At 45.1% G+C, this 25550-nt stretch overlaps 1 protein-coding gene across 1 annotated transcript in view; it reads right to left on the bottom strand.

Moving 5' to 3' along the window:
* Positions 1 to 25313, bottom strand: part of CUX2 (cut-like homeobox 2) — a 219622-nt gene extending 194309 nt beyond the window's left edge. Inside the window, exon 1 of the mRNA XM_008577421.1 lies at positions 25113 to 25313. The gene's annotated coding sequence lies outside the window, so the exon portion shown is untranslated. The remainder of the gene's footprint in view (positions 1 to 25112) is intronic.
* Between the last annotated feature and the right edge of the window lie 237 nt (positions 25314 to 25550).

The raw sequence follows: 25550 nt of genomic DNA, 5'->3' as shown, positions 1-25550 counted from the left end.
ATGTTAGAGTGGATTTGTCATTTAAGACCTACTCACCCATAGGTCCAGAAGACACACCTTTCACCAATATTGCTAGAAATAAACATGTGAGGGAAGCCCCGGCATCCTTGAAGCACTCTGGGATTGTTCTTCACGAAAGGAGTAATTAATTGGATCTGGGGTGGCAGGTGCCAAGTGGTGGCGCTCAACTGCCAAAAGCTAGCTGGGCGTGGTCACTGTAATGGACAGCAGAGGCAAAGCAGCAACTACAACAGTCTGACTCACACAGACCTATGGCATTGACTAGTTAATCATGGTGTTCACAGAAGAGAAATAGACAGGAAGCCTACCAAATTCTTTCTTGATCTGTATAAGCAGAAAAGTTCTTGATCAAGTGAACAAAAGTCTAATCTGAATCATACAGAGAGTCACAGCCGCTCAAACAATTCACAGAGTGGAGCCAGTATACAGACCTGGAATCCTTTGAATGAAGGGCAGGCTGAGTCCCCTTAAGGAAGAACGTTGGCACACTGCGAAAAGTTTATACTACTAATTTTTCTCTTAGCCTTCCCCAAAGGGACCTATGGCATTTTACTAGGGTGACTGTGCATTGAGGAAATGAAAATAATCAAAACTTTCAGGCACTTCTGGATACAGGCTCTGTCTGAACTGATGCTAATTCCAGGAGACCCAAAATGTCACTGTGGCCCATCACAGTAGGGGCCTGTGGAGGTCAGGTGATCAATGGAGTTTTATCTCAGATCTGTCTCACAGTGGATCCAGTGTGTCCCCAAGTCCATCCTGTTGTTATTTCCCCAGTTCCAGAATGCATAATTAGAATAGACATACTTAGCAGCTGGCAGAATCCTCACATTGGTTCCCTGACCTGTAGAGTAAGGACTATTATGATGGGAAAGGCCAGGTGGAAACCACTAGAACTGCCTCTACCTAAAAAAAAAATAAACCCAAAGCAATACTGCTTCCTGGAGGGACTGCAGAACTTAGTGCCACCATCAAGGACTTGAAAGATACAGGGGCAGTGATTCCCACCACATTCAACTTGCCTATTTAGCCTATGCAGAAGACATATGGATCTCAGACAAGGACAATGGATTATCATAAACTTAACTACATGGTGACTCCAACTGCAGCTGCTATGCCAGATGTGGCTTCATTGCTTGAACAAATTAACATATCCCTGGTACCTGGTATGCAGCTATTGATCTGGCAAATGCCTTTTTCACCGCTCCTGTCCACAAGGCCCACCAGAAGAAGTTTAGTTTCAGCTGGCAAGCCAGCAATACGCCTTAGATAGCAATACGTCCTGTCTCAGGTGTGTATCAACTCTCTGGTCCTATGTCACAATTTAGTTCGTAGGGATCTTGGTGGCCTTTCTCTTCCACAAGACATTACACTATCCCACTACAGTGATGACACATGCTGATTGGACCTAGTGAACATGAAGTAGCAATGACTCTAGACTTTTTGCTAAGACATTTACATGCCAGAGGGTAGGAAATAAATCCAACAAAAACTTAGGGACCTTCTACCTCAGGGAAATTTCTAGGGGTCCGTGGTAGGGGGCTGTTGAGGTATCCCTTCTAAAGTGAAGGATATGTTGTTTCGTGCGGCCCCTCCTACAACCAAAACAGAGGCCCATGCCTAGTGGGCTTCTTTAGACTTTGGGGGCAACATATTCCTCATTTGTGTGTGTTACTCCCACCCATTTACTGTGTGACCTGAAAAGCTGCTAGTCTTGAGCGGGCCCCGGAACAGAAGGCAGCTCTGCAACGGGTCCAGGCTGCTGTGCAAGATGCTCTGCCTCTTCAGCCATATGATCCAGCAGACCCAGTGGTGCTTGAATTGTTTTTTTCTTTGGTGGCTGGCTGGTACGGGGATCTGAATCCTTGATCTTGGTGTTATAACACCGTGCTCTAACCAACTGAGCTAACCAGCCAGCCCTCAAAGGTGCTTGAATTGTCAGTGGCAGATAGGAATACTGTTTGGAGCATTTGAAAAGGCCGCTATAGATGAGTTGCAGCACAGGCCCTTAGGATTTTGGAGCAAAGCCCTGCCAACCTCTAAAGATAACTACTCTCTTTTTGAGAAACAGCTCTTGGCCTACTACTGGGCCTTAGCAGAAACTGAACACTTGACTGTGGGCCACGAAGTTACCATGTGAACTGAGCTGCCCATCACGAACTGGGTGTCATCTGACCCACCAAGCCATAAGGCTACACAGCCTGGGCCTTAGCAGAAACTGAACACTTGACTGTGGGCCACGAAGTTACCATGTGAACTGAGCGGCCCATCACGAACTGGGTGTCATCTGACCCACCAAGCCATAGGGCTACACAGAAGCACTCCATCAAATGGAAGTGGTGTATATGCGATGGAGTGAGAGCGGGCCCTGAAGGTACAAGTAAGTTACATATAGAAGTGGCCCAAATGCCCGCAGCCCCCACTCCTGCCACACTGCCTTCTCTCCCCCAGGCTGCACCTATGGCCTCTTAGGGAGAACTCCAGGAGGGAACCTACAATCAGCGGATAGAGGAAGAGAAGACTCGGGCCTGGTTTACAGATGGTTCTGCACGATACACAAGCACCACTCAAAAGTGGACAGCTGCGGCACTAAAGCCCCTTTCTGGGACATCCCTGAAGGATGGAGACGAATGGAAATCTTGCCAGAGGATTTCCTCAAGCAGTGCAGCTAGTTAGTTACTTTGCTAGAAAGAGAAATGGCCAGCATGCAATTATATACTGATTCATGGGCTGTGGTCAGTGGTTTTGCTGGATGGTCAGGGACTTGGAAGGAACATGATTAGATAATTGGTGACAAGGAAGTCTGGGGAAGAGGTGGGGGGATTGACCTCTGAATAGGCAGAAAATGTGAAGACATTTGTGGCCCATGAGAATGCCCACCAAAAGTTGACCTCAGCAGAGGAGGACGTTAACAATCAGGTAGACAGTACGACCCATTCTGTGGATATTAGTCAGCTTCTTTCCCCAGCCGGCTCGGCTACATGGACTTCCAAGTACCAAGGCTGACCTGGCTATGGCCACTGCTGAGTGCCAATCTGCCAGCAGCAGAGACCAACATTGAGCCCCTGATATGGCACTCCCCTGGAGTGATCAGCCAGCTATCTGATGGCAGGTTGATTACATTGGACTGCTTCTACCATGGAAGGGGCAGAGTTTTGTCCTTACTGGAATAGACACTGCACAGCTTTACCTTCCCTGCATGCAATGCTTCTGCCAAAACTACCATCCGTGGACTTAAAGCATGCCTTATCCACCGGGATAGTATTCCAAATAGCATTGCTCCTGTCCAAGGAACTCATTTCACAGCCAATGAAGTGCTCCTGGAATTTGCAGGTCTTACCATGTTCTCACCATCCACAAGCAACTGGCTTGACAGAATGGTGGAATGGCCTTTTGAAGACTCAGTTACAGCACTACCTAAGGCTGGGGCAAGGTTCTCCAGAATCCGTGGCTAATATGTGGTATTCCCATGGCCATGATTCATGGGTGCAGGAATCAAGGGGTGGAAATAGGAGTCACTCATTATTACCCCTAGTGACCCACTAGCAAAAGTTTTGCCTCCTGTTCCTGTGACCTTAAGCTTTGCTGGTCTAGAGGTCTTAGTTCCAGAGGAAAAAATGCTTCCACTAGGAGACACAACAATGATTGCCTTGAACTGGAAGTTGAGATTGTTGCCCAGACACTTTGGGCTCCTCTTGCCTCTGAATCAACAGGCAAAGAGGGAGTTACTGCGCTGGCAGGGTAATTAATCCTGACTATCAGGGGAAACTGGGCTATTAGTCCACAATGGAGATAAGAATGAATGTGTCTGGAATACAGGAGATCCTTTATGGAATCTCTTAGTATCACCATGCCCTGTGATTAAGGCCAATGGAAAACTACAACCCAATCCAGGCAGGAACTAGGAATGGCCCAGACTCTTCAGGAACAAAAGTTTGGGTCACCCCAGTAGGTAAAGAACTACAACCAGCTGAGGTGCTCGCTGAAGGCAAAGGGGATATGAAATGGGTAGTGGAAGAAAGTAGTTATAAATACCAGCTATGACCACATGACCAGTTACAGAAATGAGGACTGTATTAGTCATGAGTACTTCCTCCCTATTTTGTTACAAATATGTTTGTGTGTATGAATATATATAAGCAAATATCTTTGTTCTCTTTCATTCCTTTATTAGGCAACGTCAGAGGTACTGACTTTACATTACTGTTCATTTTATATTGTAGTATTTAAGTTATGGGATATCAAGGGGGAGAGTAAACATCACTCCAGGATGTTACTTCCTCTTCTTAGTGCATTTTCGGTTGTCCACAGGACATCCATATCATGTTAGGGGGGGTTATGACCTTGCTGTTGTCTTTATCTGGAGATTAATTATGGCACCAAATATGTGGATGGGTGCCAAGTTGACAAGGCATGAACGTGTGATGGTTAACTATATGTCAACTTGACTGGGTCATGGGGTGCCCAGATATTTGGTCAAACATTACTCTGGGTGTGTCTATGAAGGTCTTTCTGGATGAGATTAACATTTGAATTGGCAGACTCTGTAAAGCAGATGGCCCTCCCTAATGTGAGTGGGCCTCTTCCAATCAGCTGAAAGTCTAAACAGAACAAAAGTCTGACCATCCCCCCATTCCAAGGGAACTCCTCCTGCCCATCCCCATGAGCTAGGACAGCAGTCTTTTCCTGCCTTCGGACTTGAACTGAAACCCTGCCTCAAGCCTGCTGGCTTTCAGACTAGAACTGCATCATCGGCTCTCCTAGCTAGAACATAGACTGGTGGTTGCCAGGGTCTGGCGGGAGGGACAAATGGAACGTGACTGCTGATAGGTATGGGGTTTCCTTTTGGGTTAATGAAAATGTTTTGGAACTAGGAAGAGGTGGTGGTTCCACAACACTGTGAATGTACTAAATGCCACCAAATAGTTCACTTTGAAATAATTTTTAGAGCACAGCCTTATAACACCAAGGTCAAGGGTTTAGTTCCCCATACTGGCCAGCCACCAAAATAAATAAATAAACAAATAAATGGAATGGTTAATTTTATATTATGTGAATTTCAACTCACTTAAAAAAAAAAAGTGTCAACTCTTGAGCCAGACTACATGGGTTAGAATCTCAGTTTTGACATTTGCTAGCTGGGTGAGCTTCATCTCTCTGAGCCTCAGTTTCCTTATCTGTACAATGGGACCAAAAAGAGCTCCATCCTCCGTGGGTTTTACAAAGATTAAGTGAAATACTGTATAGAAAGTGCATGAGATTTGGCATATATGAAGTACTGATAAACATTAGCTATTCCTGTTATCCCTTTGGGGTTTATTGAGTTTTCTCAGTGTATCCTCTGTCCTTCAGGACCAGGTCAGCCATTGGCACAGAAGGCCCCTGGGGGCCCAGCAGGACTGGCCAGGACTCCCAGACCCCGTGGCTGCATCTGACATCTAAGGAGGGGATCAAACATTTCCTGCCCATTAAATTAGAGCAGGAGCCATCCATCTAGGAAGAAATAAAAACGGTACATATCAAAGCTGATGTATAACCTTTCTGGGTTGCAACTTCCTTTCTTTAATAATTATTGTTTAAAAGAAGTAGTCTGTGATGGGGTGGGGGCACGGGGGAGTCAGTTCCCCACCCCATTTAAAGTTCACTGCATGCACCAACTTGTGTCCCCAAATCAAATATCTGCAGCCACGAGGAACTAGCCAGTGGCTGTTTGCTCTCCGGATGTTATTTATTGCTTGTGTAAATTGGCAGGATCTCCCCTGGTGCATAACTTTTTTCCCTGACTTGTTTCTTTCCAGAAGATCCCAGACTGGGGGGCCAGCCTCACAGACGCCAACAGAACAATCTTCTTTCAACAGCATTAATTATCTGTATGGCTTTCCATAACAACAAAAGAAAAAATCTTGACCCCACTGCCTGCCAATATTTAAGGCACTCGGAGAGGGAAATCCTTTTATCTTTGAATCTCCCAGAGCAGTTAGGTTTGATGAAACATCCTTCCCACCCGCCCTCCTCCCTTTTCATATTCTGAACTTTCTGGCCTGATTAATTCTCCCCACCTCCGTAAAGAGCTGTGTATACTCTCTAGTGTTGATTTTCTTCTATAAAACCATTCTGCAAGAAATTAAAATTGAACTTTCTGGCCTGATTAATTCTCCCCACCTCCGTAAAGAGCTGTGTATACTCTCTAGTGCTGATTTTCTTCTATAAAAACATTCTGCAAGAAATTAAAAAAACCATTCTGCAAGAAATTAAAATAGTTTTTAGCCCATCCTTGCTCCAGAAGCTACTTATAAAGAGTCTTATTTCTCAATAATGAAAGGTGGGGTGGGGAGAAATTAAAAGATTTGTAGTGCAGGACAAGGTGGGGGGAGAGAATGTGCAAAATGGAATATGAATTGAGAAGATCTCTTTATTTTAAATTAAAGTTAAGGATTAAAGGCATCAGGCTCTCAAGAGTTATCGTGAAAGGCTTTTTAGCAGTCCCAAGTGGACGGGCCGTAATCTTCTTTTTAAATGGCTATATTTAGACCACAGAGCACTCAGCCAGTTGAACCAGAAGCTTTCAGCAGGGGACTGCACGAGGGACAGAGGATGGTGTTTTGATATTAACTGTGGAAATGGAATTTAACCTTCTAGGAGTGATTTGTTTTTGAGGAACATGGAGCACTTGGAAACAGCACATATATTTTAGGTATTAGTGGAAGGGGTTCTGGACCAGGGTCAGTCCCGGAGTAAACCTAAGAATTTGGGAAGGCAAACGCCCTAAACTTCCTCCATTCAAGAATCATCGGATTTATACCTAAAATACACCTCCCATAAATAAGCATCTGTGGCTTAGGACTTAGTCATTTTTCAATTAGAAAAAAATATCTTAAAAACTTGTCTCTCTTTAGTGGATAAAGTAAAGCAAAGTACTGGTCATTGAAAATACGTTTATTTCATTGTCTGCCTCCCAGCTTAAACTACAAAATCATAATTTAATGCATCTAAAATTTGACTGAGTTCACCACTACTCTGGTTGAGTCCGACCGGGTTATGTATAAAGATTATTTGTGCAAGGGCTATATTACACGTTAAATCAATATGGAAAAGGATGATCCACCCCAAAATATAAGGGTTTTTTTTGGGGGGGGTAATGGCTTTAACAAGATTTGTTTATATCTGAAATAAACCACAGTGTTGATGTAGCCCTAGTACAGAACCTTTTAGGGTTCTGGAAATAGGAATTCAGTGGAAACTAGGATACCTTGGACTTCTGAGACAGCAGGACCTCCTGGGCTGGTTTCAGTGTAGTTTGGCTTTTGTTCATTACTGGAGGCACAAGCAAGTGTTCTAAAATCAAAAGTGACAATGACCCAACTTGCAAAGCAACATAATCCTCTCCTAGGAAGCAAAAACACGTTTCCCGCATTTATCTCAAACTGCAAATCAAAGCAGACCCCGACATATTTTCTCTAAGCTAATCTCCAGCAGTCTGGTAACTTTAAAGGGGTTTAAATTGGACCACATCTTTTCTTTTCTTTTCTTTTTTTTTGTGGTCACTCCCTTTCCTACACATCAGAACTCCAGAGAGGTGTCAAAGGAGTTCAGGACAAAGGGTGTCCTTTATAACCCTGGACAACTAGATTTTCTTTCACCTGCAAAATTCTACTAGGCTTCTCCATATGCCAGCCTTCTCCACAGCCCAGCTCCTGGGAATGAGGCATGGGAACCAGCACAGTAAAGAGGGTTCTCAGGGATTTTGATGTCCACTGCGGATGTTGAACCACAGCAATTTGTGATTTTAAAGGGAAGGAGACATGATAACCCACAATATTTCCAAATCTATATAACAGCCAGTGAACCCTCTAGAAGTCTTAGAAACCACATCTAAGGGCCGGCCTGGTGGCGCACTGCTACAGTGCGCTCCTTGGGAGCGCGGCAGTGCTCCTGCTGAGGGTTCGGATCCCACATACAGACTGGTTCCGCTCACTGGCTGAGCGAGGTGCGGGCGCAACACCGAGGGTTGCGATCCGTTGCCGGACACGAAAAAAGGAAAAAAAAAAAAAAAAGAAAAAAAAAAGAAACCACATCTAAATACCCAGCGTGTCATTTATTCATTCTTTCATTTAGCCAACACAAGTTTACTGAGCACCTACTACATGCCCTACCCTGGCACAGCACCAGGGCATACAGCAATATAGAGAATAATAGAGAGACTCCCTGGCCTATGGAATTTAGAGAAACACTACCAAATAAGCAACTTCAATACAGTGCTGGAGCTGGTCAATGGGTATGTGGGGATTCTCCATGCTATTCTCTTTTTGTGTACCTTTGAAATTCACCATAATACAGTTTTTAAAAAAGAGTGAATGTTATTTATTTTATCAATTTATTCATCCAACAAATATTTGTTCAATGAGGCCCAAGGGTCAGGAACCATGCCAAGGGAATAAGACTGAGGGTATCCCCCTTCCAAAGAACTTCTAGTCTATCCATGTTCAAGTCAACATTTTTACCTAAAAGATGAGTAAGAACAGTTAAAATTATTTAAAGAATTTGGGTGGGGGCAATTGGAAGGAAATTCAGTGACCAATCCAAGGGGTTAGCTCAAGGTGACTGCACATGTAGACTTTAAGAACAATCCCTGAACAGGTATGGGCACCATTTAAAGAACACCATAGATGGTGGTTGGCAAACTATGGCCCACGGGCCAAATCCAGCCCACAACATTTTGTAAATAAAGTTTTATTGGAACACAGCCATCCCCATTCCTTTACACATTGTCTACGGCTGCTTTCACACTGACATAGCAGAGTTGAGAAGCTGTAAGAGACCCTATGGCCCACAATGTAAAAAATATTTACTACCTGGTTCTCTAGAGAAAAAGTTTGCCATCCCCTGCCCTACAGAGTTCTTTACAGAATATTGTTGTGAAAATTAAGAAAATTTGCTGTGAATTAAATCACCAGTTCCCCAATCTGCCTTCTTTGATAGCCCATGTTTTCACACATTGAGTTTGCTTAGAGTTGTAGCTTTCTACTTTGGTTGTAGCTGGAAAGCTTTAAAAAATTCTGATGCCCCACCGAAGACCAATTAAAAATCAGAACCTCTGGTGGTGGGTCCTATAAAATATCTGTATTTTTTAAAGCTCTCTCAGGTAATGCTAATGGGCAGTCTCTCAATCCTAAATGAGAGCCAGTGGCTTAAAGGGAGGGACATCAATCTAGAAAAGTTGTGAAGGATGAATGCACACTACTGGTCCTGTGCAGCAGCCTCATGGAAGCTGGCCTGGCCCTGGGACCAGCTGGATCCCCTGGGAGGGCCAGTTGGTCCAAAATTGAGGCTAACAGTGCAGCCCAGTGGTGGAAGCAGGTTGGCTCCAGGCAGTGGTGTGCTGTAAATGTTTAACAACTGGCTCTCCAGGGAGACTGGTAGTGCTTGCCAATTTCTGTAGTGTAAATTTTCAAAATAAAAAATAATAATACTAAAAAAAAAAATACTCTTGTCATGGCCAATTTCAATCTACCAACTGGGCATCACTGAGCACACAGCTAGGGAGAGACATGCGGGAGCACTCCATCATGTAGTGATACATACAGATACTGTAGATGCAAATAACCCCAATAGCATGGAATAGTAAAACACAGAAAAATAATGCTTCTCAGAAAGTTCCTCCTAAAATCTTCCTTAGAAATGCTTACCCTGGGGATTTAATTAATGCCAAGGCCTATATATCGACTTAGGATCAAAATGCAGAATGAAATCTATAAGTCAAAGTAGCATCCACAAACCAATTAGTAAACAACATAATGCCCCTAAACTGCCAATTCCTTAAACCTTAAAAAAAAAAAGGCTTTTAATTTCATCATTTTCTTCTCACCACTTCTCGATGTTTTTCAGGCCTTGGCATTTCCTAATTATAAACACAGCCTAATTCAATCAAGATTCCGCCACTGGTTTTTCTAATGCTCTGACTGATGCTGTGAAAGCAACAACTTTTTTTTTTCCCCCACAATAAATTAAACCCCTGTATTATAATCATTACCTAAAAATTCTCTGTAGAGGCATGATTTCATTTTGATTCCGCCACTGGTTTTTCTAATGCTCTGACTGATGCTGTGAAAGCAACAACTTTTTTTTTCCCCCAAAATAAATTAAACCCCTGTATTACAATCATTACCTAAAAATTCTCTGTAGAGGCATGATTTCATTTCTTAAAATCATAATTACACACATCTACCTGTCAAATGAAAAGTTCTCAACATATAATACATGTCAGCAGGAACTAAGCATTAGGCAGAAGGCCAAGAAAAAAATAAGAGGATTAGGCCTTGGTTTCTCTATCAGCAAGCAGAGACCAAGGTGTTCATCTAAGTTTGAATGACAACAGCCAGTGACCTTCTCAACATATAATACATGTCAGCAGGAACTAAGCATTAGGCAGAAGGCCAAGAAAAAAATAGGAGGATTAGGCCTCGGTTTCTCTATCAGCAAGCAGAGACCAAGGTGTTCATCTAAGTATGAATGACAACAGCCAGTGACCGCAGCCAGTGACCTGCAGGTCTATGTCAAAAAAGCAGGAGGGCATTCATTCATTCATACGTCTTTATTGAAGACTGTGTGCTAGTCTGTGAACAAGGCAGACCTGGCCCCTGCCTTTATGGAACTTTTGGCCTAGTGGAGGAGACAACGACAAAACAGATAATCATACAAATAATTATCACCACTGTGAGCAGTGACAAGAAGGAAGAGAGGGGCATCAGAGGGGATAACAGGAGCTACATTATATAGTCAAGAGGCAACAACGACCTTCTTGAGGAGATGACACTTCAGGTGGCATCTGAAAGAGGAATAAGAGTAAGCCAGGGGAAGAAGAGGGGGAAGAAAATGCAGATGTACCATGTTCATGGATTGGAAGACTTGATATCATCAAAAATTTTATTCTCTCTAATTGATCTACACATTCAATGCAATCCCAATCAGAATCCCAGGAGGTTTGTTTTGTTTGTTTGTAGAAATTGAAAAAGCCAATTCTAAAATTTATATGAAAATTCAAAGGACACAGAATATCTGAAGAAATCTTGAAACAGAAGAACAAAGTTGGAAGGCTTGATCTACCCACTGTCAAAACTTACTGTGAAGATACAGTAATCAATAAAGTGTGGCACTACTGTAAGAATAAACATATTGATCAATGAAAAAGAATAAAGAGTCCAGAAACGGACTCACACATAGATGCTCACTTGATTTCTGAATAAAGAAAACAAAGCAATCTAAAGGGGAAAGGAAAATCTTTTTAACAAATGGTGCTGGAACAACTACATATCCATATGGAAAAAAAGAAAAATGATCCTCAAATCCTTACCTTACACCATACACAAAGATTAACTTCAGACAGATTACAGACCTAAACACAAATGCTAAAACAACAAAGCTTCTAAAAGAAAACATAGGAGAATATCTTTGTGATGTAGGGCAGGCAAAATTTCTTAGACTGAACACATGGGGGAGAGTAGTCCAGGCAGAGGGCACAACGTGGGCCAAGACTCTGGAGAAGAAAAGGCTGATTTTTTTGAAAAACTGATAAAAGGCCAGCAGGACTGGAGTGTGGCAAGCAAGGAAGAGAGTGGCAGAGTTAAAGACATTCACTGCTGCAGTGATCTTTATTTTAAAAACCCTGCACTTTAAGAAAATAAAAAGATGAGCCACAGACTGAGTGAAAATATTTGCAAATCACATATCTGACAGAGAACTGATCTCCAGAATACATAAAGAACTCTCAAAACATAAAACAGGCAACCCAATTAAAAAGCAGGCAAAATATCTGAACAGATATGTCACCAAAAACAGATATATAAATAGCAAGTAAGCACATGAAAAGATGATCAACATCACTAGTTATTGGGGAAATACAAATTAAAACCACTTACAGCACCTTAAATTGAAACAAAAAACCCAAAACACCTGATAATACCAAGTGTTGGTGAGCACGTGGAGCAACTGGAACTCTTACACATTATTGGTAGAAATGCAAAATGGTACAATCACTTTCGAAAAAAGTTTGGCAGTTTCTTAAAAAGTTAAACATATACTTATTAAATGACCTAGCAATCCCACTCCTAGGTATTTACCCTAGAGAGATTAAAAACTATGGTTACACATAAACTTATATGCAAATATTTATAGCAGCTTTATTTACAACCGGCAGAAACTGCAAACAACTCAAATATCTTTAACAGGTAAATGAATAAACAAACCATGGTATCACCACACAATGGAATACTACTCAGCAATAAAAAGGAACAAACTACAGATGCATGCAACAATGTGGATGAATCTCAAGTGCATTGTACTAAATGAAAGAAGCAAGATGCAAATGACTACATACTGCAGTATTCCATTTATGTGACGTTTGGAAAAAGGCAAAGCTGTAGGGACAGACAACATATCAGTCACTGGGCGGTGCAGGGAGTGGGGGAAGGGTCTGAATATAAAGGAGTAGCACAAGGGAATTTTGCGGGGTGATGGAACCATTTCACATTCTGATTGTGGTCACAGCTCATAGAACTGTACACTAAAACCAAACAAAAAAGTTATAGTATGAAAATGAAAAAGTACAACTCCACCTGTTATCTCATCCCCTGCTCAGGCATTTTTTCAGGCTTCCCACCATCTGCTGGAGAGAATCAAAAGTTCTTAGCCAGATGCTCAGGGCCTCAAAACACCTTCCCAGGCTCCTCCCCAGCTAGTCCTTGCTACCTGTCCTCGCTCCCAGCTCACCTCTGCATCTCCAGCCAGCAGGAACTTCAGGGCTCAAGGCCGGCACATTATGCCTCAGTGCCTTTGTTTGTGGAATGCCGGTACTAGCTCCCCTCCCTGGCAAGCTTCTATTCATTCCTCAGAATGTGGCTCAAATGTCACCTCCTTGGGCAGTCCATCCAATGTGCACAGCACTGAGGCTGGGCCGCAGAGATGCTGAACCCAGCCAGGGTGAGCAGACTGATGCTGTCCAATGCCCCCATACTGAGGAAAGAGTGGCCAAGTTACATTTTAGATCAAGATGTCCACATCTCAAAAGAATTATAATGTGGAAAAAGCAGGAGAGGCAAGGGACATGTGTCCAGCTGAAAAACACAGACTTCCTTAATAAGGCTTATTTTAACCTAAAGAACATGATGAGCTGGGAACTCTCCGGAAATGGAAGTCAGGACAGAGTATAACTACTCAAGTGGGGACTGACCCTTGAATCCTGCTGTGGGCTTCCCAGGACTACCCCCTTAAGTCCCCCAGAGCACACAGCTTGCCCGAAGTTTCCCCCACGTCCCTACGTCACCTCCATGACGAAGAAACAATTCCTTACCCACGCCCAGACGGATTAAGGAGAGAGTGAAGCCCCAGAACGTCACTTAAGAGAGATTTCTTAGGCCGTGGCTTTGCGAGTCAGAAATAAAATAAAAAGCGGGGTTTCAGCATCGTGCAATTAACGCAGCAAACATTGATTTCTGCACTGTAAGAAGCTGGTTCATTAATTCCAGATGCTCCCACCAGTCAAACCCAGGCTCAGCTTCTTTGCAATATGAGGCAAATGAGAATACTGAATTTTAAAATTCCTTTCCGCAGCAACCTTTATTACCAAACAGAGCATAAAACCCACCCACCCAGACTGCTTAATCCTTCCTATATAATTAACAGCACCTGCTCACCTCCCCATTTACATGGGCAAAACTCAAGCCACTGCTTGATCCGTCTTCTTTTTTTTTTGGCGGCTGTCCGGTATGGGGATCTGAACTCTTAAACTTGCTGTTACAACACCATACTCTAACCAACTGAGCTAACTGGCCAGACTTCGAGCCTTCTTAGGACAGAAGAGATCCATTGGCCAGCGACCTTGGCCACCCCCACCCAACCTCTGAACAACATTTTATTTGCTTAGCGGAATATCCCTCCCAGCATCAGGACTTCTTTACTGGATTAGATTTTTCCCTGAATCACCTTTGGAAGGCAAAAACCCAACAGGGACTTCCCAAGAAACATGTCTGGGGGTTCTCTGACCCAAAAAAGAAAGGAAAAGCCCCTTAGGAGAACCGTTTTTCTCTACAGGAGGCTTCTACAAGTTGAAACCTTTCGTTTTTTTAAAAGGCAAATTTCCCTTTAGGGGAGTTGGTGCAGTTAGCAAAGCTCAAACTCTGTAAATCAAGTCTGGGAAAGCCCAGGAATTGGCCAACTGTACTGTTGGGTTTTCTTGTTGTTCAGCAGAGCCTTGCTACTCAAAGTGTGGTCTGCATCAGCAGAATCTCAGGCTCCACCCAAGTCCTAATGAATCAGAATCACATTTAAACGAGATCTCTGGGTGATCCATGTGCACATTAAAGTTTGAGAAGTGCTGGCTCAGAAGAGTCGATTCAGAGAGTTGACATTAAGGAAGGACCCTAGCCATCTCCATTGGGAGAGTAAGAGGAATGTCTTCCACTTGCCTGCCCCAAGCTATGATGCCCAGCCCTACCATCCCAAGACACCATAGCCCTGAGACAAAACACATTCCAACAAGGCTGCCAGCCAAGATCAATGGGCCACTGACCCAGCAATGACATCTTGGCATGGTTCAGAAAATCCCAAACCAGGAAGTCCTCAGTGCCACCCGGACCAAGCATCAACATCACCTGGGAACTTGTTAGAAATGCAGAATCTCGAGACACTCCAGGCCTACTAAATTCCCAGGAATCAGGGAAGCTCTCCAGGAGATTCTTAGGCATGCTTAAGTCTGAGGACTACTGATTGAGATCACTTGCCAAAGGATTCCATTGAAGTAGAAGTCTGATGTCTGATGGCTGCCATTTTGCCTTGATGGTCTCCTTCAACTGGACTCCACCTGCACATGGTTGATGGAGATGGGGGAGACCCATTCTTGTTTTCTAAATGAAGAAGTTGGGAAAAAGGAATAAAAGTGAATAAATGACTCCCACTGGGTCATTAACCTGGGACAGAGTTGGGAAAGAGATGAGGCACCTAGGATCCAAGTCCAAAGCCATTACCTTGAATTAATGATGTTTCTTTGGCAAGAGGCACTAACAGGCCCAACCCATTCCCTCGTTTGTATCCCATTGTCTGCCCCACTTTCCCAATTCATGAGAACAGTTTCTTTATCAAAGAGGAACTCAGGGATGAAACACTCTGTCTTTTGGACGTGTGGGCTCCTTCTTTGCACTTCCCCAGCCTTCTCAGTTATCCCAGTGAAAGCAAGGAAGATTTCATGCACCAAATACCATCCGGCTCCAATTGTCATTTCAGGATTCGCACCGTTTTAATGAATGCCAAAACTGTTTTTTCACTTGATAGAGCCTGACAAGACCAACAATCACAGATTAGAGAGAAACTTCTTGCTTTTCAACAAAGGTTAATAAATAGTGACAGCATTAAGTCTATTCTGATTAACTATGCTGAAAGATATTATTGCTGTTTGTAACATGAAATCATTATTGGATTAAGCACAGCATATAAAAATGAAATGTGAGTTTTAATCTCAAATGCAGAATGCCGGCTGCTCGGATAAAGGCAGGGTAACACTTAGAGGCCTGTATTAATTTTTAAGTTGCTCTGACGAAGGGATATTGTATGCTGTTTGTCTGGTCTGGATTTGATGGGGAACAAGTGGTCTCTCAGTAAGCACTCTTGTTGCTTCCCTGCCCCCCCCAAAGATGCTAAGAGACAAACAGCAGCAACCAGCCCCCTGTGCTAAATTGTATCACGTCCAGTGGCAAAACAAAGCATGGCAGGATCCAAATGGGAATCGATGGACCACAAGTGGCCTCACTCCGCTAGGGGTGTCTCTGACCTCCAAGGCCTTCCCCAAGAAAATGCCAACCCCAAGTAAGGAGGTGGAGATGGGGGGAGACCCACCCTTGTTTTCTAAATGAAGAAGTTGGAAGTAAGGAGTAAAAGTGAACAAATGGCTCCCAGTGGGTCATTAACCTGAGGCAGGGTTGGGAAAGAGATGAGATTCAAGTTCAAAGCCACTGTTACCGCCTTGCCCCCTTCTCCCTGCATCTCACCCACTGTGGACCATGGAGAATGCCCCCAGCCGCACGGTTCAAGATGTTCTGTACATTCGTCCATTCAGCACACAGACTGTGGTCTCTAAACACCATTGCTCCAGGGCTCCCTGAGCAATGTCTGAGTCCAAGGCTAGGTGGGAAATGTACACAGCAAACCTGGAACAACTTGTCCTCTCAGAAAGCAAGGAAGCCGTCCAAGGCCACTGGGAGAGTCCAGAGGGTGCAGGAGCTGACTTGTGCAGGAGCTGACTTGCACAGGCCCTCACGTGCCAGAGATAGGACAATCTGAGCTTGAATGAAGATAGTAACTGAAATGGATTAAGACACTTTAATTATGCTTGCATCCATAGGCCTATAACAGTATTTTCAAAACTCTCATTGGCTACCTTTGGAGGATGCCAGGGAACCAGATCATAATTTTGAAAACTGGCAAATAAACAGAAAGAATTAAGCATTTATCTTCCCTTTTGTGGACACACTTTTCTTCAGGGTAAGCAAATAATTGATGAGGGGTGGTTTCTCTGTAGAAAAATCTCCCATCTAAGAAAGAGAGAAGGAGGGACAGAATCAAAGTATCAACGTTTAGTGACCCCTAATGAATTAATGGGCCCAGGCAATGATTATCCATGGGCACAAAACCCAGCGGATAAAAAGCTGATGAGGAACTTGACAATGGATGGGTCAGGCTGACAGCTCCTGAACCCACCGATCAATCTTCACATCGCAGAAACGGAGACAACCAGACCTCATGTGCCTCCTGCCGGAAGGGCACACAGCCACCTGCGATGTGGTCTTACCAAAAATATCAACCCAGCATCTGATAAAGCCTCTGGGGCTACCACGAGTTCACGTGAGACCTAGTGGACAAAGGAGGGTGTTAAATGACACCACGGGGACATGCTCAGCTAGATCCAATGGAGAAAAACTCTATGAGACAGTCTGGCTTCTTCAGGAAAAAAAATCGCAAGAGAGAAGAGAGTGAGAGAAAGAGAAGGAAGGTGAGGCAGAGAGAGGGGAGGACAGAGTGTGGGGAAAGAGAGGGGAGACAGAATAAAGTATGAATCCATGAGTCCATCTTGATATAAATAAAATATTGAATAAGTAAATAAATGGGAGAGAAAGAAAAGCTCTTCAATTAATAAGTGTAAAAGTAATGATGGAAACAGAAAATCACCATTTGGCAAACACCACAGCAATAATTGTTTCAGGCAAGAAACATCAATAAATGCTAAAATTAGTGGGCAAAAGAATGATGAGAAATATAGTATTACATTGTCTCAAAATGTTTCCCTGCAAGATACTTATTAACTGCAAAGGGAAAAATAATAATTTTGCAGTGGAGAATCCTGGTAGACATGACCTTGAGCAAGTGACCAAAGTTAACAGGAACAATCGCAGGTCAGATAGATACTAGGCACCTCCTGATATGATGTACCAGGAAGGACATAGCATCACTCCTGTAGCATTTCTGCCAAAAAGGCACAACCTGAATCTAATCATGAGTAAACATCCTATATTCCCAAATGCAGGGACTTTCTACAAAATAAATGGCCAGTTATCATCCAAGTGTCAAGGTCATAAAAGTCAAAGGAAGAGAGAGAACTATTCTGGATTAAAGGAGACTAAACGGACATGACAACTCAATGCAACATGTGATCCAGAACTGGACCCTGGACCAGAAAAAGGACATCAGTTGGACAACCAGCAAAATTTGAGTAAGGGCAGCCCACTAGATATTAGTGTCATATCCATGTCAATTTCCTGATTTTGAAATTGTTCTGTGGTTAGGTTGGATGTTAACCTTCAGGGAACCTGGGGAATTCTCTGTACTGTTTTTGTAACTTTTTGTAAGTCTTTTGGAAGTTATCTCAAAATGAAAAGCTAAAAAATAAAAATTTTTAATAAATTACATGTGAAGACTTCCCTAACTGCCCTATCTCATTTATTTGCTTTTCAGCCTTATGAATGTTAACTTCCAGCATTTGCTTTCTCACTGTAGCTTATAAGTCACATCTCAGACCTGTCCATTCCCTGTATCCTCCAGTCTCCCATCTAGGAAGGGGCATTCTGCCTGCCAGGTAAGATGCCCCTTTACTTCCAACTGCCCCAAGTCCAGGAGGACAGAGTAACTACGGTGGGAGCTGCAGCATTACGCTCTGCCCAACTGAAGCCCGCTGCTCCTGGAACTCCCCAAGGCAACCAAAGAACTTAGCTGGGAACACAGAGAAAAGAATTGTAAGTGACGTCCACGTGACATCTTTGTCTAATTAAATTAGGCAGGAATTCCTGAGGAAGGGTGTATGCACCCCAGTTGAGTGTCAAAAAAGTTTCCACAAAGGAGAAACTTACATGGGCTCAAGGACAGGTGGTGGGCTGTGGGAGGGGTCAGGGGCTTGGCCACAGAGCAAGAAGATTGCTGGGGTCTTGCCAGACCTTGGGCATGAGTCAGAGGGGCAGGGCCACTGTCACAGAACACTGTACATTTGGGAGCATCTGTAGATGTCACAAAGAGCCTCAGTTTCCTTACCTGTAAAATGGGGAGAGAGATGCAAATTCAACAAGCTTGTATAAGTTAACACTTAGCCCAACGCCTGGCACATAGTTAGTGCTCAGTCAGTGAGAGGTGGCATCATGTATCATCACCGCTTCTGAATTTCAAATGCAACAATTTCGTCACCATTTGGGCCCTGCTGGCACAGAGCTTGTCCATCAACCATTTCAACTAAGGTGCCGACTAAACAAAGCCCACTGACTCCTTCTGCCATGTCCTTGCCTTTCCCTGTCCCTGCGTCGTGGTCCCTGATCTCTCTCCCCTCTCCCAGCCACACTGGACAGCAGCTGTTGCCCCGTCTCACCAGAGGCTTCTATACCTCCCTGCTTTTGTGCCTATGAATTCCTGAAACAGAAAAGTGTTTTCGGACCCATTGTCTTTCTGTCACACATTGTTGGAAGTGTTGTCATTCAAAGCCCTCCTCTCGGAAGTCTTCCAAGTTTGCCTCAGTCAAAATACATCTCTCCTTCCTTGGAGCCCCCATGGCACTTTGCTCCTATGTCTGCTAGCAGTTAAGACGAATGAATAGTTTTTAATATCACCGCCAACAGAACTTCCATTAATTCCATTAAGAGAAATTCTCAGTTAAGCCTCTGACCAGCCCATGCAGCAGGCATTTCTGTTCACCCACTTTATAGACAAGGACACTGAGTCACAGAGAGGTGAAGCCACTTGCACAAAGTCCCCTAGCTGGGGAGCAACAGATGCAGGCTTCAAACTCAGAACCATGTGGCTCCAAAGTCCTCACTCTTCACCTGATGCTTGCTGGAAAAGGCAGCTGAAGAGGTGGGAATCCATATGCTCAACCTCCTGGGGGTCATGCCTTATAGGCCCTGGAGGGAGAGGCAGATTGTGTGCAAACATACATACACACACGGATGCACACGCACACGCATACCCACACGAACACACGCACAGAGCTTTTTGGCTCCCCTCTGTAGCCCTCTCCTGAATTTCAAAACATCTCCCATTGGCTGAGTCACCTCCTCTGTCAGCTTCTTCCTGGGAGGAGGAGGAGAGAAATCAATACTCATTGCCTATCAACTCGGTTATCAAATCAACTAGCATCAGGCCCTCAAGGCCAAGGCCAATCATTCCAAATTCCCTAAACCCCATTTCACTACAGTTAAAAGAACATTTCCTTTAATCACCCCCAAATATTTCTGAGGAGGTGGAAATAAATAAGACTGCTCAGGGAGAAAGCCAGGCGATGCATCTTTGCATGGAAGGGCACAGGCCCAGTGAGCAGGGCAGCTGCCCCTCCTAGCACAGGGCCCCGACCCTCAGCGTGGCCTTGGATCTGTTCTGGGTTTTGGAGGCAGCAATGAGTCTTGCCCACCGGGTGGATCAACCAAGGACAGCTTCTTAGAGGACAGGAGGTCACAAGAAACGGCAACTAAAACCCAGCCAGGAGAAATAGCATTTCAGGCAAAGCCACCAAACCACGCTGTCCTCGCCACACCCCAGCTCTTTCTTCAAAGCAAGTGGCGGCATTCTCTGAGAGCCACAGCAGGCTACAAGCCCAGTGATTCCAAAAAGGACAGCCAAGGTGAAGAAAGAGCAAAGATTGAAATGGGAGTCAAGGTGACTTGGGTGGGGCCATTCCAACATTTGGTGCTCCATGACCTTAGAGGTGTCTCTGAACTCACCAGGCTCTCTTCCCTACTGTGTTAACTGGGAATGGAGTTTATAATCCCCCTTCCTACCTGGCAATGCTGAAAACAGCCCAGCAATAATGACATCGACCAACAATTCATGAGGACTCACTGTATGCCAGCCCTTTCCTTAAATGTGTTGTGTGAATTATTTCACTTTACAGACAAGGGACCGGTGACACAGAGAGGTGAAGCAACTGGCCACACATCACACAGCCAGAAGGGCAAAGAGCTGGGATTTGAATGGGGAAAGCCTGGTTTCTGAATTGGGCTTCCTCCCCCTTTCCCACCTCCCCACCTGGCCTGTGTGAGACTGTCCAAGTCTTTGGACCTTGTTAAAGATGGGGTCCAGCAATGTGATTCCTGGGCTTGCCTTTGGGCTCCATTGACCCACCAGCCTCCCATGAACCATCCTGGGATTTGGCTTCTAAACTAAATCCTTCTTAACACTCAAAATCCATCGACAAGCATTCATTATCATGTTTTTTATACTATGTATGGGGGGAAGAAGGAGAAGCAAAAACGAAGCTCTCTCCCGTCAGGGGCCCCGGCCTATCTGGCATAAGAGCTGGTAGAACTAGACACAAGGCATAAAAAAAGATGACCATGCCCTGAGAGAGAGGAAAAATGCAGAAGACAATGAAGGCAAAAAGAGAAGGAGGCAGTTGCTGGTAGCTATGAAGCTCACGCAGGACTTAAAGTGCAGGTAGGTTTGGGTTAAGTAGAGAGAGAAGGGAAGATGCTCCAGGTGCTCAGAACAGCTTGGGCAAATGCCTGGACCCAAGTTGGTCCAATCAGAGTGAATCCTGTGACACTTGCTAGAGCTATTGGTTAGGAGGTGCCTTCTGTCCCTGGGAGTTGCCAGGCTGGTGAAACCAAGCTGTCAGGGGAGAACAAAGACCACCCACACAGAGAAAAGCTGAGCCAGGAGATGAGCAGGATGAGATAACATCATTTGAACAGCTAGATCCAGCCATGCCTGAAGCCAGTGACCTGGAACTTTCAAATCACCTGAGCCAATAAAAGTCCTCTTTTATTTAAGTTGGTTCCAGGTGAGTTTCTCTCACATACAAGGGTACTTCACAAAGTTCATGGAAAGACTCGTATTATCTTTTAATTCTATTTTTTCCATGAACTTTGTGAAGTACTCTCACAGAACTACAAGAGTCCTGCTCATTATAGTAGAGAGTGGCCCCAGATTTCCTCTCTCTGTGACAAAAAGTCCCTGAAAAGTCCATTTGAGATTCACACATTAACCAGTTCTCCTCCTTTACTTGGCCCCAACAGGGTGTCTCCTTGCATCCCAGCACCAGGCACAGAAATATTCATTGAATGAATGAATGAAGTTCCCGCTACAGTTAGTGCATGCCTGACATTCGAGGTCACATTCACTGCCTCTAACCCCTATGCCTGGTCTTCGAGTTGGGTGGTAAGCATCTCAGTTTCCTGCCAGCTCCTCTATCTCTGGCCATCACAATCAATTAAGTGACTAACTCCAAGAGATGTTCGTGGCACCTGGAAACGGCTCTGCAAAGGGGAGATACTCAATCACACCCCCTTTGCATGGGAAGCTACCAGTTTGTGCCTGAATCGAATCACCCATTAGCCACAGTGAGCTTGGGAACACCATTCATCTACCCATCCAACAAGCATTTATTGAGCAACTACTACATACCAGGCCTTTTGCTCAGAGCATCTGAATGAATCTGGTTATAGGATAGGGTCCAGGGCAAAAACCAAGACAAATTCTTTTTCCATGAACTAAAAGAGGCTCCACCTCCACAAGCCAATAAGGTCCTGAAGATGATAGTAGTCCCCTCTCGGCAGGAAACTTACAAACTTATCTACTGCTAATAATAATAATGAAATATTTTTCTTTTAAAAATAACCACTCCCTGTAGACATCAAGGCATCAATTTCTTTTTTTTTTTTTCCTTTTTGTCTTTTTTACCGACCGGTAACGGGATCACAACCCACGGTGTCGTGCCCGCACCAGGGACCAGCAACGGGATCGCAACCCTCGGCGCTGCACCCGCACCGCGCTCAGCCAGTGAGCGGGAACCGATCTCCACATGGGATCCGAATCCTTGGCGGGAGCGCCGCCGTGCTCCCAAGTGGCGCACTTTCCAGTGCGCCACCGGGCCAGCCCAAGGCATCAATTTCAAATCTTGTATCTCTGTTAAACTGGCAAGGAATATTCCCTTGCAAAAAGATAAATGATAATAATAGCAATAATAACCACCACCTTATTTATTTATTATTTATTTGATCATTTACTATGCCAGCTGCCAGGCTAAATGTTTTAGCTACACTGTCTCACTGAATCCTTGCTTCTATCCTATGACACGGGTAAACAGAGGCTCAGAGAGGTTAAGTAACTGGCCTGAAGTCACCTAGCAAGTGGAGGAACCAAGATTTCTACACAGATTTCCAAGATTCCAAGATGTCTCTGAGCCTTAGCTTTCTCCTTGTAAAACAGGAATAAGCAGGACCTACTTCAAGGAGTTTCTATGAAGACTAGATGAGATACCACATGCAAGGTATTTCAGCACACAGCCTGGCCCCTGCAGAGGGCTTCGCCCAGAAAGCCTGAGTACTTCATCACCAATGTGCCCTGACATGGTTTAAGACAGGGTGGGCTTATGGGAAATACCACACCACTCTCCCTTCTGCTGTCTGCCACCAATGCTCAGATCTCAGTTGGCTTTGGACAAGTGCACCAGTCTTGAGTGCCCACGGCTGCCACACGCCTAAGCTCACTGGATCCACCCTCGAAGGGGAAAGCTGCCAGGTGGCTCTCTTGCTGGCTGGCTCCCTCCCCTGGCTGCTGCCCAGAGTGACTTAACCCAACTCTGCCTTGCCAAATTGCTAGAGGAGAGACGGGTGTAGCACTCAGCATGGCCCACCCACACAGGACACCCACCCCATAACCCATGCCATGATGCCTTGGGCATGCCCAGCCAGGTGCCTGGCACACAGCAGCTGCCTGACAGCATAGAGGGGGCAAGGCTGCAGAAAGAGTGGGTTACAAGTTGTGTTAAAAAAAAAGTGATATTGTGTGCTGACGGGATGTTTTAATGTGGGATCAGGCATTCCAGAAATAACAATAATAGCTCATGCTCTATAGCACTTACTGTAACCTTTTATGTAATGTAAGGAATTTAACCTTCACAACATCCCCATGCAGTAGGTACTATTATTAGCCCTATTATACAGGTAAGGGAATTCAGGCCCAGATAAAACAACCTGCCTGTGATCACATGAAGCTAGGACACACTGAGCCCAGGCCATCTGGCCCATGGAAACCTGCCATGTTCAAGAAAAACGTCAAGGTAACAAGTGAGAGACAGCCCTGAGCCTGGCACTGTCACAATTCCCACTTCACAGGTGAAAAGATTGAGGCTCAGAGAAGCTGAGCAACATGCTCAAGGCCACACAGCATTCAAAGCCAGGCTCCCGATCTGCATTCAGCACTTGCCTGGTCGTATTGTATTTTGCACAGCACCTGGTTACTACTTTGTAAAATCTGACTCTCCCACCCCAGCCACTCGGTTCTGCAGAGCATGTTATCACAAGACAAATCCCTGTGACAGGATGGTGAGCCAGACAGTGACAGAGATTAAAAAGAGGTTCCTCTGACTCTGTGAAGAAGCCTAGTGGCCACCAGTTTTCCTCTGGGGCATGGCTTTTTCTGTCTGGAGAAGCAATTGTGGCAGGTCATGCCCTGCAGGTGACAGGATTCTGGAGGGGGCCTTGAGCATCTCCAGGGCTGTGGGTAGAGCTCCTCACCACCCAGCTGGGGGTAGCTTCCCTGGAAGGATCAGCCCAATAACCAGTACTAGGGAATCAGCCTCCCTGGGCCAGATCAGTGATTGTCAACCAGAGGTCCCCACTGCTGGGGGCAGGTGCATCTTGAAAAGCACATTCCGTATCGTAAAATAATTTTATATTTGGCAAGCAACACTCCTCCAAAAGCAAAACATCCATTGTTTTTATTGCCCAACCTACAGAAGGCAAAGCTCAACAAAACCTTCTTCGTTGGCAGTGTGGTGGATTAAAAGGGGCTGCAACCCTCAGAGGGATCTGGGAGGTTTCTCAAGTCTCTGACCAGAGCTAGGGCTGGGGTGGGAGGCTGGTTGTCTTTCCAAAGTGCCCTGCTGTGTTCTTGGGGCCAAGGAGGTCTGTGGCAGGCTGAGCTACCCAGGGAGGGCTCTGCTGGGGGCTCCCAATGTGAGAAGATGGAAGAGCGCCACATGCACACTCACCCGCAACATGCATGCTCACACAAACCACTGCGCAACCCTCGCATGCAACGTGTGCTCACACCCAACACGCTCTCACACACCATACACATGTAATATGCATGTACATGACACCCTCCCCACACATGCTCACATGTTCAAACACACGCACACATATGCATTCACACACATGCACACTCACATGCTTACACACACGCTCATACTCACATATGCACACCCTCTGACATGCATACATGCACACACATGCCTCCCCAATGCACACACACATCCAGGCACAGATAGAAAAAGACACACAGGGCCCCAGAGATGCACTCCCAGACCCACGCCCAGCCACACCCATGGCCATCTCCTGAAGTCATGCACAGATAGATACAGAAAGACACACACCACTCATGAACACATACATACATAGACACAGATGCACAGCCAGTCTCGCACGTGGATGACTCTCAAAGCCACGATGCACACAGATATAGACACACGGAGAAACACATATGTATCAGACTGGATGCACACACAGACACAAGGACACACACGCGCCAAATCACAGCCCTCTGCTCTCATACCCCCTAGTCCTCACACTCACCCTGGACAGCTCCTGGCCTCTCTCCGGTGCTCTCTGTGGCCCCCAGGAGTGTCCAGATGTGTCCCGGGCCCTGCATCCAGAGCCCACTCTGAGGGCCCTTTGGAAGTACCGCCGGCAAATAAAAAGCGAATGTGCAAAAATCAAAGCGAAAGGCTGCGATAAAGCCCTTCCCTTCCCACAGGACTCCGAGCTGACGCAGGTTCTGCTCTGCAATAAACATTTTCATTCTAATTTTAAAAGACATTAGCATTACCTCTTTGGCTCTCGATCCAGCCAGACGGTCCCTTGACTCCTGGGCTGCCCGTTGGCCATGCTGGGCATTGCAGGGACGAAGGGTCACTCTGCATGATGGGCACTGACCCAGGGACCTGCTGGCCACCTGGTCTGATTTTACACCATCCCTGTGGACCCCAGTTTGAGCACCATTTAGCACTGATA

Source organism: Galeopterus variegatus, unplaced genomic scaffold (genome assembly GCF_000696425.1).
Source record: "Galeopterus variegatus unplaced genomic scaffold, G_variegatus-3.0.2 Scaffold1506, whole genome shotgun sequence".
Lineage (NCBI taxonomy): Eukaryota > Metazoa > Chordata > Mammalia > Dermoptera > Cynocephalidae > Galeopterus > Galeopterus variegatus.
Note: the sequence above shows the minus strand (reverse complement) of the source record. Positions and strands in the feature narration are given on the sequence as shown.